This window comes from Cetorhinus maximus, unplaced genomic scaffold (genome assembly GCF_964194155.1).
Source record: "Cetorhinus maximus unplaced genomic scaffold, sCetMax3.hap1.1 HAP1_SCAFFOLD_3883, whole genome shotgun sequence".
In the NCBI taxonomy this organism is placed as follows: Eukaryota; Metazoa; Chordata; class Chondrichthyes; order Lamniformes; family Cetorhinidae; genus Cetorhinus; species Cetorhinus maximus.
The window spans coordinates 9,351-21,836 of NW_027599789.1; the positions used below are offsets into that span (position 1 = coordinate 9,351).

Consider the following 12,486-nt stretch of genomic DNA (forward strand, 5'->3'; position numbering starts at 1 on the left):
ATACTCAGCATATCTGGTCGTATCTGGGGATTGAGAAACAGACTCAACGTCCGTCTAATGATGCAGTGCAGTTCTAATGAAAAGTCATAGACCTGAAATGTAAGTGATGTTTCCCTTTCCACAAACACAACAGATCTGCCGAGTGTTTCGATTCAACATCGATTCTCAATGGCTGGGTGGTTACCCAGCATTCTCCGCGGGGAAGAATGTGTCCTATCCAGACGACAGGGGGCTTGCTGCGCAGGAGTACTACCGAGCTGGAAATTGAGCATGCGCAGTGCGTTCCCTGATTGGGGCATGCGCAGTGCTGGTTGTGCCTGGAGTGAGACGGAGAAGGGAGAAACAATCGAGTGAGGTTGAGTAATGGGGTCGCTGGGTGGGTGGAAAGGATTAGAGCCAGGGGAGTGGGCGGGAAGGCCTCATAAACACCCGGAGAATACTTCAAACCCCCACTTCGAAGCTCCTGATCCTGCGTTTGCACGGCATGGGGCGACAGTTGTTGGCCTGCTCTGGGTCACAGGCCTAAGTTAACGGCCGCCATCTTTCCCAGGGGCGAGATGCAGCAGGGCGCATGCGCGGTCATCCCTGTCCCTGTCAGTAGGAGGAGAGGATGTTGTCCATTTCTATCCTGGATGGATTTTGGAAACTCCTTTAACAGGGGGTGAGAAGGTGAATTTCCACACAGCAAACTCAAACGAAGAGTAATGTTTGTCTCTTCTAAATTTCTATCCTGGACTGACAATAAAGGTCTTTGTAAATGTTTTTTCCAGGGTTATTAGAAGTGGAGGATTGACAGACGAGAAACTCAAACCAAAGGTCACATCAAGATCTGACAGAGTCACTCAATTCATCAGAACCTGAATATCATCAGCATCTGAATGTGGAATGAAAAAGGTTTGTCTGTTCTGTCTGTGGAAAAGCACCAAGACGCACAAACCCTGGTTAGACCACACCTGGATAATACGTTCAGTTTTGTGCAACAAACTAAGGAAGCATGGAATGGTCTTGGAGAGAGTGTAGCACAGATTTACCTGAGTGATACCTGAACTCCAAGGGTTTAATTACAAAATGAGATTACAGGAAATACCCATAGAGTCACTATGGCACAGAGGAGGCCATTTGTACCATTTTCTATCCTGGACTGACAGGGATGGAATTTGGAAACTCCTTTTACAGAGGGTGAGGAGGGGAGGATTTACAGGCGGGAAAGTCAAACCAAACATCACGTTCAGAGCAGACCTGATTCATTAGGACCTGGATATTATCGGCCTTTGAGCTTAAGCATTGAGTTCCAGGTCATTACCACTCACTGTATAAAAAAAAGTTATTCCTCACATTCCCTCTTAATCTCTTCCCAAAATCATAAATCCGTATCCATAATTTTTTACAATCAAATAATGGGAAAAGCTTTTCATTATCTACCTTATCTAAACCTATTATTAACTTGTACACCTCTATCAAATCTCCCCTCAATCTCCTTTGCTCCAAGGAGATCAAGCCCAGTTTCTCCAACCTAACATTGCAACTAAAATCCCTCATCCCTGGAACTATTCTGATAAACCTCTGCATCCTCTCAAGGACCCTCACATCCTTCATAATGTGTGGTGATCACTGGTTTGCACAGACCCAGATGTTCTGTGTTCGTGTCTGTGATGTCATCACACACTGACAGTAGCTCAGTGACATCACCCCGCTCCCCGGGTATTTCCTCAACTGAGAGATTTTTCTCTGACTCCAGTGCTTCTGATATCTTTCCAGCTGCAGGTTCCAGCAGGAGATTTTCAAATTGAAAACTGAAATTGTTTCAGATGTGAGTATTTTTGACCATTGCTTTTCATGAGAGATTCCATGGCTCTGGGGCTGGTCTGATTCTTCTGCTGTGGATCTGAATCCATGTCCATCCATTGCTCTGTTTCAACTCTGTCTTCCCTGATCACCTCTCTGCCATTGTCTAACTTCCTCTGTCTCTAATAATGAACGTATTTTAGTTATGTTCAGTATTTTACTGTTCCTTCTGCTGACCATGTCTAAATGAGGTTTCCACTGCTGCCCATCCCCTGAACGTGTGCTGCTGGCTTACCAGCTCTTTCACTTTTGAGCTTATATTGATCATCAAATTCTGCGCCATTTTTATTGCCTGTAATTCATTCTACAGACCCTGAATAATTAACTCTGTTTCTCTCTCCACCAATACCAGCATATATTGCCAGTCACCAGTTGCTTGTGGAGAAGATGATGTTTGACCTTCTTGAACCGCTGCAGTCCGTGTGGTGAAGGTGCTCCCACAATGCTGTTAGGTAAGGAGTTACAGGATTCTCACCCAATGATGACGTAGGAAAGGTGATGTGTGTCCAAATCAACGGAAAGAATTTGTGTTTATCTGGCAGCTTTAACATAAAGCATTCAAGGGCATTTCACAAAATTTTACAAAGCTACATTTAACAACGAGCCACACGATGAGATATTAGGACATAAATTTGGTGAAAAAGGTTGGTTTAAGATATGTCTTAAAAGAGGAAAGCAAGTTAGAGAGGTTTGGGAGCAATTTCCAAAGCTTGGGCCACCAATGATGGAGCAATTAAAATCGGGAATGCTTAAGAGGGTGGATAAGTGCAGATATATTGGAGGGTTGTGTGGCTGGAGGAGATTACAGAGATAGGGATGATAGCATCCATGGAGGAAAACCAAGGATGCTGATTTTAAGTGTTGCTGCCTCTGAATTGGGAGCCTTTGCAGATCAGCGATCACAGGGGTGATGGATGAACAAGACTTGGTCCAAGTAAGCACAAGAGCAGCAGAGTTTTGGATGGTGGAGGTTAAATCTGGAAGGATGACCAGGAGTGCGTTAGGGTTGTTAAGTCCAGAGGTGACAAAGGATTGGATGATGGTTTCAGCAGCTGATGAGCTGAGACTGGGATGCAGTCAGGCGATGTTACTGAGGTGGAAATAGGCGGCCTTGGTGATAATGCAGATATGTAGTTAGAAACTCATCGTGGGGTGAAATATTTCACCATGGGTGTGAACAATCAGATTCAGTGTCAGGCAGTTCCCAGGGAGAGGGATGGAATCGGTGACTAGGCAGTGGAGTTTGTAGCAGGGACTGAAGACAATGTCTTTAGTCTTCCCAATATTTACTGAGGAAAGCTTATGTATTGAGCGATGCTTATTGAGGAAAGCGGTGATGTGGCAGATTTAAAGGAGAAAGGAACAGCACCTGGAGAGAACTGTTAACAGTATTTGTTAACATGGGGACCAAGAGATGAAGTTGAATATTTAGCAGTTCAAGTGACAAAAGTATTGAGGAAGCAAGAGGTGGGTGTCATGGACAAGTTAAGTTCGGAGAGGGTATTTAGGAGACAGGAGAGAAACTAGAGAAAGTTGTTCAGGGCTAGGGTAGGGGACAACTTCAGAGGAACTTTGGCCAGGTGGGCGAGTGGAAGGGAAGGAAGCAGTGGAGGCAGCTGAATGGATGATCTTGGTCTTAGTGACAAAAGTCTGTGAGCTCCTCTCTCTTACTATTGGAAGTGAGGGTGGAGGAGACAGTGGAAAAAGGTTTAAGAAAGATGATTTGCATGAGAGAAAAGAAGCCTGGGGTTATATTTGCATTCGAGGATGATCCTAGAATAGTGAACAGTAATAGGTGAGAAAAGAAACCTATAGTGCGTTATGTGCTTCAGCAAGATCTGGGGGTGGATGGTTAAACCAGTTGTCCGCCGTTCAAGTCTGCATCCCTTGGAGCTAAACGAACGGACATGAGGGTTGTACTGGGGGGAGTGTCCAGGGTGAGAGAGAGTCAAGGCTTCACTGGGAACTAGAGCATCAAAGGTGGACATGAGGGTGTGGGTCACTGTTTAAAAATAAGGGGCCACTCATTTAAGACAGAGAAGAGTATTTTATTCTTTCAGAAGGTTGTGGAATTCCCTTCCTCAAAGGGCAGTGGAAGCAGAGTCTTTGAATATCTTTGAGGCAGAGTTAGATAGATTCTTGATAAACAAGGGGGTGAAAGGTTATCGGGGGTAGGCGGGAGGTTACAATCAGACCAGCCATGATCTTATTGAATGGCGGAGGAGGCTCGGGATTCCAAGTGGCCGACTCCTGCTCCTAAATTGTATGTTTGTATGTTAAATGGAGGAAATTTCTCCTCATGCAGTGCTAGATGTCAGATGTCAGAACGGTGTGTGAGTTGGAGAGGAACTTGCAGGTGATGGCGTTTGTATCCACCTGCTAATCTGGTCCTTCTAGGTGGTGGAGGCTGAGAGTTTGGGAGATTGTGTCAAAGTTCTGGTCGAGTTGTAGATATATAAAATCTCTCTCTCTGCCCTTTGCCCCTCACCTCTCTCTCTCTCTCCACCCATAGAGGCCAGAGTCTTGTGCAGGCCCAGACCGGGTGACAGGTTCCCTTCTGTGAAGGACATTGGTGATCCAATTGCATTTTCACAGCAATCCAGCAGTTTTCATGGTCACTTTTTCCTGGTGTCAGCCCCACAAATGACCAGATTCATTCAGCTCAATTTCATAACCTGTCTTTGTGTTTTTGTGGGTTCTCTCTCACTCCCTTTTTTCTGTTGTCAATCAATTTCACAGGATATTAGAAGGGGAGAATTTGCAGTCAGGAAACTGAAATCAAACATCACATCAGGATCTGGCAAAGTTGTCCAATTAATTGTAACCTGAATATTACCAGATTTTGAACATGGAAGGAAAAAGCACCGTTCACGTTGGAGAGAAACCATACACTTGTTCTGTCCTGTCGAGACACAAGCAGAGTCACACTGGGGAGAAGCTGTGGAAATGTGGTGATTGTGGGAAGGGATTCAATTATCCAGTTAGGCTGGAAATTCATCGGCGCATTCACACTGGGGAGAGGCCGTTTACCTGCCCCAAGTGTGGGAGGGGATTCACTACCTCATCCCATCTGCTGACACACCAGCGCACTCACACTGGGGAGAGACCATTCAGCTGCTCCAAGTGTGGGAAGGGATTTACTCAGTCATCCAACCTGCTGACACACCAGCGGATGCACACTGGAGAGAGGCCCTTCACCTGCTCCGAGTGTGGGAAGGGATTCACCATTTCAGCCCACCTACTGAGACACCAGCGAGTTCACTCTGATGAGAGACCTTTCAAATGCCCAGACTGTGGGAAATGCTATAAAAGTTCTGGGGAACTGATGTCCCATCAACGTGTTCACACTGACGAGAGACCGTTCAGATGCTCTCACTGTGGGACTGGGTTCAAGCAATCATCTGACCTCACAGTACACCAGCGCACCCACACTGGGGAGAAGCCGTACTCATGCTCCGTGTGTGGGAAGAGATTCAATCAGACATGCACCCTTCTGCGACACCAGCAAGTTCACACTGGGGAGAGACCATTCACCTGTTCCATGTGTGGGAAGAGATTTGGTCGGTCATCCACACTGCTGAGACACCAGCAAGTTCACAAGTGACTATAGTGATTGGATTTTTCTGTTCATCACATCCAGGACTGAATAGAAGAACAGCAAGTTCAGGAGAGACAAAATCTGACCGGAGAAGCTGTTTCTTACAGATTCTGTCTCTCACATTCAGAGGCAACTTTTTTCCTGGGTCACCCAAGTGACTGAACATTCATGGGGGTTTTGGGAGCTTTTGTGGGGAGAGTTTTCCTGCCGCCTCTGTGTATTTTGCAGTTCCTCTGATTAACATCGACAATTAGAAAGTGCTGATTAATCCTTGCCGACAATTCTTACTGACTTCCACATTCTTCACCGTGACACCTCCATCATGAAATTAAATTATCAAGGAAGGTTAAACAAAACAGTAAAATATTTTACCAGCACATCAATAAAAGCTTCATCAATCAACATTGATATTGATGAAGTTTGGAAGTTGCTGATTCAATCATTTCTGATACAGCAGCAGCAACATCTGTTAAAGGTGGAACCCACAACAAAGGCTGGTTTGAGACCCACTCAGCAGAGATGAATCTGTCATTGAAGCAAAAAGCAAAGCCAACCTGATGCACAACATAAAGCCGACAGCTAGAACACTGCACAACTTGAAAGTTCCAAGATGGTTGTGCAAAAGACAGGGAGGAGCTGTGTAAATAAACACTGGATCAGCCTGTGTCAAGAAATCCAAACTGCCTGTCACAACGGGAACTATGTGCCATGTATGATGGGATCAAGAGGGCGCTTGGTCCGACCATCATCAAAGTTGCCCCTCCCATGAAATGGGCAGATGGTGAAGTGCTGACTGACAGAAGTGAACAGGTTGTCACTGGGTTTAACACTGGGAGCTGTACTCCCTGTGAGACAGACATCTCCCAGTCTCTGTTTGATTCTCCCCAGCAGCTTCCTGTCAGGGCTGAGTTGGACAAGGAAACCTCATCACTTGAGCTGGAAAAGGCCATTGATTGTTCAGCAAGCAGAAAGGCACCCGGCAAGGATGGGATTCCAGCTGAACTGCTCAAGCACGGAAAGTCCCATCTACTGCCACACCTTCATCATCTCCTCCTGTGTTGGAAGGTAGGATCCATTCCACAAGATATGTGTGAAGCAAAAATCATCACAATAAACAAAAACAAAGGTGACAGAGGAGATTGCAACAACTACAGGGGCATCTCACTCCCTAACGTCACTGGGAAGACCTTCACTAGGGTCATGCTTAAAGACTTCATCTATTTGCAGACTGAGTGTACCCAGAAGCAGAGTGCAGTTTCTGTGCTGGCAGATCTACAGAGGACATGATCTTCTCCATACACCAGCTCCAAGAGAAGTGCACGATTGGTATTTAATCTAAAATGCTGCCAGTTCCTGTGCTGAGAAATGTGAAAAGTTATAATTACTGAGTGAAAGTAAACCTTTAAGTATGAATCACAATTGACTTGTACAATTGGAAAAGGCACAAAAAATGTGATTCCCTGAAGATAAGCTTCACCCTTGAGGTTATGCTTCAGAGCTCACAAGTTGTGGGAAGCCCCATCCTCTTTAACACTTTTTGGTCTAAGATGGTTGAAGCTCTGTTTACCTGTGAAAGCTCACTTCTTTAGTTTTATTTTTCTTCAGCTTTATTATAGTCATTTGGAAAGACACCTGAAGAAACACCAAAAAAAACACTAACAGAGAGTCATAGAGTTATACAGCACAGAAACAGGCCCTTCAGCCCATCATGTCCATGCTGGCCTCACCTATCTATTCCAGTCCCATTTTCCAGCACTTGGCCTGTGTGGGGCCACTGTATGCTCTGGCATTTCAAGTGCTCATCTAAATACTTCTTAAATGTTGTCCGGGCTCCTGCCTCTACCACCCCCTCAGGCAGCGTGTTCCAGATTCCAACCACTCTCTGGGTGAAATTTTTTTTTCCTCAAATCCTCTCTAAACCTCTTGCCCCTTACCTTAAATCTATGCCCCCTGGTTATTGACACCTCCACTAAGGGGGAAAGTTTCTTCCTATCTACCCTATCTCTGCCCCTCATAATTTTGTACACCTCTGTCAGGTCCCCCCTCAGCCTTCTCTGCTATAAGGAAAACAACCCTAGCCTATCCAGTCTCTCTTCATAGCTGAAATCCTCCAGCCCAGGCAACATCCTGGTGAATCTCCTCTGCACCCTCTCCAGTGCAATCACATCTTTCCTCTAGTGTGGCAACCAGAACTGCACACAGTACTCCAGCTGTGGGACCCTTGCTGTTTGTAGTGTACATTAATGATTTAGACGTGAATATAGGAGGTATGATCAGTACGTTCACAGGTGAAACGAAAAATTGGTGGTGTCATAAATAGTGAGGAGGAAAGCCTTAGATTACAGGACGATATAGATGGGCTGGTAAGATGGGCAGAGCAGTGGCAAATGGAATTTAATCCTGGGAAGTCCACTTGCATTTTATACAGTTCTAACATAACCTCCCTGCTCTTATATTCCATGCCTCAGCTAATAAAGGCAAGTATCCCATATGCCGTCTTCACCTTATCTACCTGTGCTGCTGCCTTCAGGGATCTATGGACATGTACACCAATGTCCCTCTGATCCTCTATACTTCCTAGGGTCCTACCATTTATTGTGTATTCCCTTGCCATGTTAGTCCTCCCAAAATGCAAGCTTCTCAGGATTAAATTCCATTTGCCACTGCTCTGCCCATCTTACCAGCCCAGCTGGTGGTGGTGGGTGTGGGATAATTCAGGAAAGAGTAAATTCAAAAGCAGCAAGGGAAATGTCAAGCTCCAGAGCAATGTTTGGGTAAAAGTAAGCAGAGTGGGTCGGGAAAAGATAATGAGAATAACACAGGGAACAGGGCATAACAGGTGGATAAGGGGAAAGCAGTTTACATTTTCAAAAAGCTTTTGATAAGGTGTCACAGAAGAGGTCATTACACAAAATTAGGTCTCATGTGATGGAGACAATATCTTAGCATGTATTGAGGGTCAGTTAACAGACATAAAACAGAGGTTCGGAATAAATGGGACATTTTCAGGTTGGCAGATTATAACTGGCAGGCGCCACGAGGATCAGTAATTGGGAATCAGCTATTTGCAATCTATATTATTTACCTTGACGGTGGGACTGAGTGTAACGTATCCAGATTTGCTGACAATGCAAAGTTAGGTGGGAAAGTAAACAGTGTGGAGGACAGAGTCCGCAGAGGGATATAGACAGGTTGGGTGAGTGGGTAACAACATGGCAGATGGAATACAAGGTGGTGAAATGTGAAATTATCCACTTGGGGAGAAAAAAATAAAACAAAAGCAAAATAATTTTCAAATAGTGAAAGACTGGGAAATGGTTGTATTCAGAGGGACCTGGCTGCCCTTGTACATGAATTACGGAAGCTTAACATTCAGGTAGAGCAAGTAATTAGGAAGGCATATGGTATGTTAGCCTATATTACAAAGGGATTGGAATACAAGTGTAAATAAGTCTTATACAATTATATGTTAAGTTCCAATAGTTGTTTAGAAATGAAGACCAAAGCCAAGACTGACTCCTTCAGACAGAGTTTTATTGCTTGTCATAAAACTCTCCACAGAGCCAACTTGTCTCAACTGTTATCCCTTTTATACAACCGAATGGGTACTTAGTTAAACAACCTAATAATTAGCAATTGAACTTCTTTAACTGTTTCCTTCCCTAACAGATTCCCCTCTTCTTAAAAATAAAATAACTTTTAAGTTTATATAATCACACAAAAAAAAATAGTAATAACAAACATCAGTATATAGTTCTGATGAAGAGTCATACGGACTCAAAATGTTAACTGTATTCCTCCCGCGGATGCTGTCAGACTGCTGAGTTTTACTAGCTATTTTTGTTTTTGTTTCAGATTTCCAGTATCCGCAGTAGTTTGCTTTTATTTTTGCTTTTATCAATATATATTGTTTCATTCAATAAATTCACCTTATTCCCCTCCTTAAAAAAAGACAACACATGTACAGATATGTCTGCAGAAAAGGAGTATATTTTTCTTAAAAAGACATCCCTCTTTAAAGATCTCTAATCACTTCTTGGAGCTCGCTTCTCTTTTGGTGAAGCAGTCAGATAACTGGTAGCTGCTATCAATCCATTCGATCTTGGCAATCTCCTTATTCTCGAGCATGTGTTTTAAGCTTGCAATGTCAATTCACAATCTCTTCCCATTAACGCACTTCATAGAGTGAACATTTTCCCAAAGTGACTTATTATCTATGAGACATTCGATAGGTATCGTCCCTGAATACCCTTTTCCATTTAAAACGTCTTCCAGTATCTTTGATAGATAGAATACCATATCTATCACCTCAACAAGGGCAAGAGTCTCCGCTGCTAACGTACTTTTTACAACTCCTTGCATCTTTTTAGATTCCAATGTCAAAAGGCAGCATTTGTCTTTTTCACCATAAGAAATATTATAAATCCTCCCATGCTTGAAAACCCATCATATAGGTGTGCATAAGGCACATCACTAAACACAATCCATTTCATTTTTCTAACATCACCCAGAGATGGAATTTCAAACACACTGCTCCATTTTTAATGTTGTCAATGATTTGTTTTCCAGAATAATCCCTTCAGCCTTGGGATCGTTCATTTTAGTGCTTAATTCCAAAATGTCAGAACTGACATCAGGCCTTGTTTGTTTGCCTAGCCAACTGAGTTGCCCAATTAGACTTCTGCATTCCTTTTTTTCAATTTCAGTAGCCGCGGTATCTTTCTGGGAGGCCCTACCACGACTATTTGCAACGGGATTGATGTTCTCTGAGTAGGATTGCTGATGTAAAAGGATATGTGATCCTTCCTGCCTGATTTCCAATCCAATGTACTTAAATGCAACAAAAGGCTGACTTCCAATTTTTAAACTCCATTCTGAGCCCATTAATGGTAACTGTTTCAAATTCACTACTACCCCACACAAATCATCTAGACGCATCATAAAGATGCCTGCAAGTTCCCTCCGTGGTACCAATAAAACATTGCCGGGCCTTCCAACTGAAGGCAGCCCAGCATTAACAAAACTGACCTCACTGAGAAATACCAAACTCTGGAGGCATCATTTAAACTGTATACACATTTATTTAGCTTCCAGAGAATCCTTTCTGCGTTTGGCACCTCTTTTGATGGACGGGGAAAAATTTCCCTTTGAAGTTGGTCTCCCTGCAAAAAAGCAGCTTTAATATCAATGGACTTGCATTCCCATGCATTTGTAGCTAATAGAGCCAAAAGGATATCCAACATAACTTTCACTGAAGTAGGTGAATCTACTCGCACACCCCTGTCACCCAGTTTTTCTTCAAACCCTCATACCACTGGTCTGGCTTTAGTTTTAGAAGTCCCATCAGGAAGCACCTTTTCCATGCATATCTGCATATGAGACAGAGCTGTTGGTCCCTATCTGACATCTCTGTGTATACCCCAAATTCTTTCCAACTATGTAATTCTTGCTGTTTGGCATTCTTTATTAATTTATAGTCTAATTTGTTTGAAACTAATAAGACTTCTCAATCACATGGGCTTCTGCCCCTTGTTACCAGTCTGTGCCATTTTCCTTGACCTTGTTAAGCTATACTCTCTATCTGCCTTCTATCATGCTCCGGATGTTAGGTTTGATCTCCCTCTCTCATTCATAGGTGTTCATTCAACAGTCCCACATCTCTTCTGAGAGGCATGTTCACTCCCAGGCCCACTGTCTGAACTGATACTGCATTTCCGTGCCTTCCACTTTTGTACTTCATGTTTCCAATCCATAGGCCTTTATCTCGTACATTTAACCAGTTTTAATATTTCCAGTGGCCTTCCCTGCTCTACCTACAATCATTGCATCCCACCATTGACTGGCTCCTTCTGGCAAGTATGTAACTTTCGTGCCAGCTTTCGACATTCATCCTCTGGGACAAATCGCTTCATCTTCTTTGCCCAAAGTGCTGTCTCCATCTTCAGATACCCTGTCAACTTTAGCTACCTGGTCCTCACAATCATGCAACATATGGGTATGAGAAGCACATGGTTCCTCGTCCCTTCCTACACTTTCTGAACCCGCAAATTTGTACTCTGTGCTAACTAACCTTGATGAGTGCACCCGAATAGTGTAGTTCCCATGTTGTAAATGACTGTTCTACCATCTTTACTGATAATCTTTCCTGGGCCTTTCCTCTCATTAAGTCCTTCTCTCTTCTAGTATACTATGTCTCCCCGTTTGAAAATAGTTTCCGATGGTCGTACATTGTGTCTTAGAGCTCGCCGGATTATTTCCAAAACTTCGGCTTTAAAGAACACTCTTCTACCTATGTGCAGTGCATTTAGATGCTCAGATAAGGTAGAGCTAATCATAGTTCCCTCCCAAACTGGGGGCTGACCATTCAGGGCTGAAGGAATTTTTGGGTTTCTACCAAAAAACAACTGATATAGACTATAGCCCACAACCATCTGCAATGAATTCTTGGCATGAACAGCCCATGCTAGAGCTGATGATAATTTTCAGCTTGGTCCATCCACCAATATTTTACAAAGCATCTCATTTATTACTGCATGATTCCTTTCACACACTCCGTTACTAAGGGGGCTTTCAGCTGTGGCATTCATAACTATTATATTCATGTTTTCGTACATATCCACAAGCTCGTCACGAGCAAATTTCCACCATTATCAGTGAGGAATTTTGCTGGTGGTCCCAATCCAATCCCTATCCACTTCTCCATTATCTGATCCACAATTATTTTCTCTTCTTCACTGTATATGATTGTCGGCTGGCTAAACTTTGTTGTCAGATCTATGAAATGTAAAATAAAAATGTTCTTTTCTTTATCCTATACCTTTAAATCCATTGTCAGAACTCCATTGAAATGCCCCGCTAAAGGTGGACTCACTATCAGCCTTGACAGTGTCCTTCTGTATTTCTTACATATGTCACATCCATTGCTTATCTGCTCTGTAATTTTAGTGTACTGTCCATCCCTTATTCCTCCATCCCTTAGAAAAATTTTTAACCTTTGCAAAGAAGGATGGACAAACTGCCGATGCAATTTTAACACAATTTGC

General features: G+C 43.4%; 1 long non-coding RNA gene across 1 annotated transcript; it reads left to right on the plus strand.

Annotated features, from left to right (window-relative positions):
- The first annotated feature begins 776 nt into the window (after positions 1–776).
- Positions 777–7,653, plus strand: LOC144678252 (uncharacterized). Its single transcript, XR_013576010.1, has 3 exons — positions 777–894; positions 2,198–2,297; positions 4,585–7,653. It is a non-coding gene; the product is annotated as an uncharacterized LOC144678252 (long non-coding RNA).
- The last annotated feature ends 4,833 nt before the right edge of the window (positions 7,654–12,486 follow it).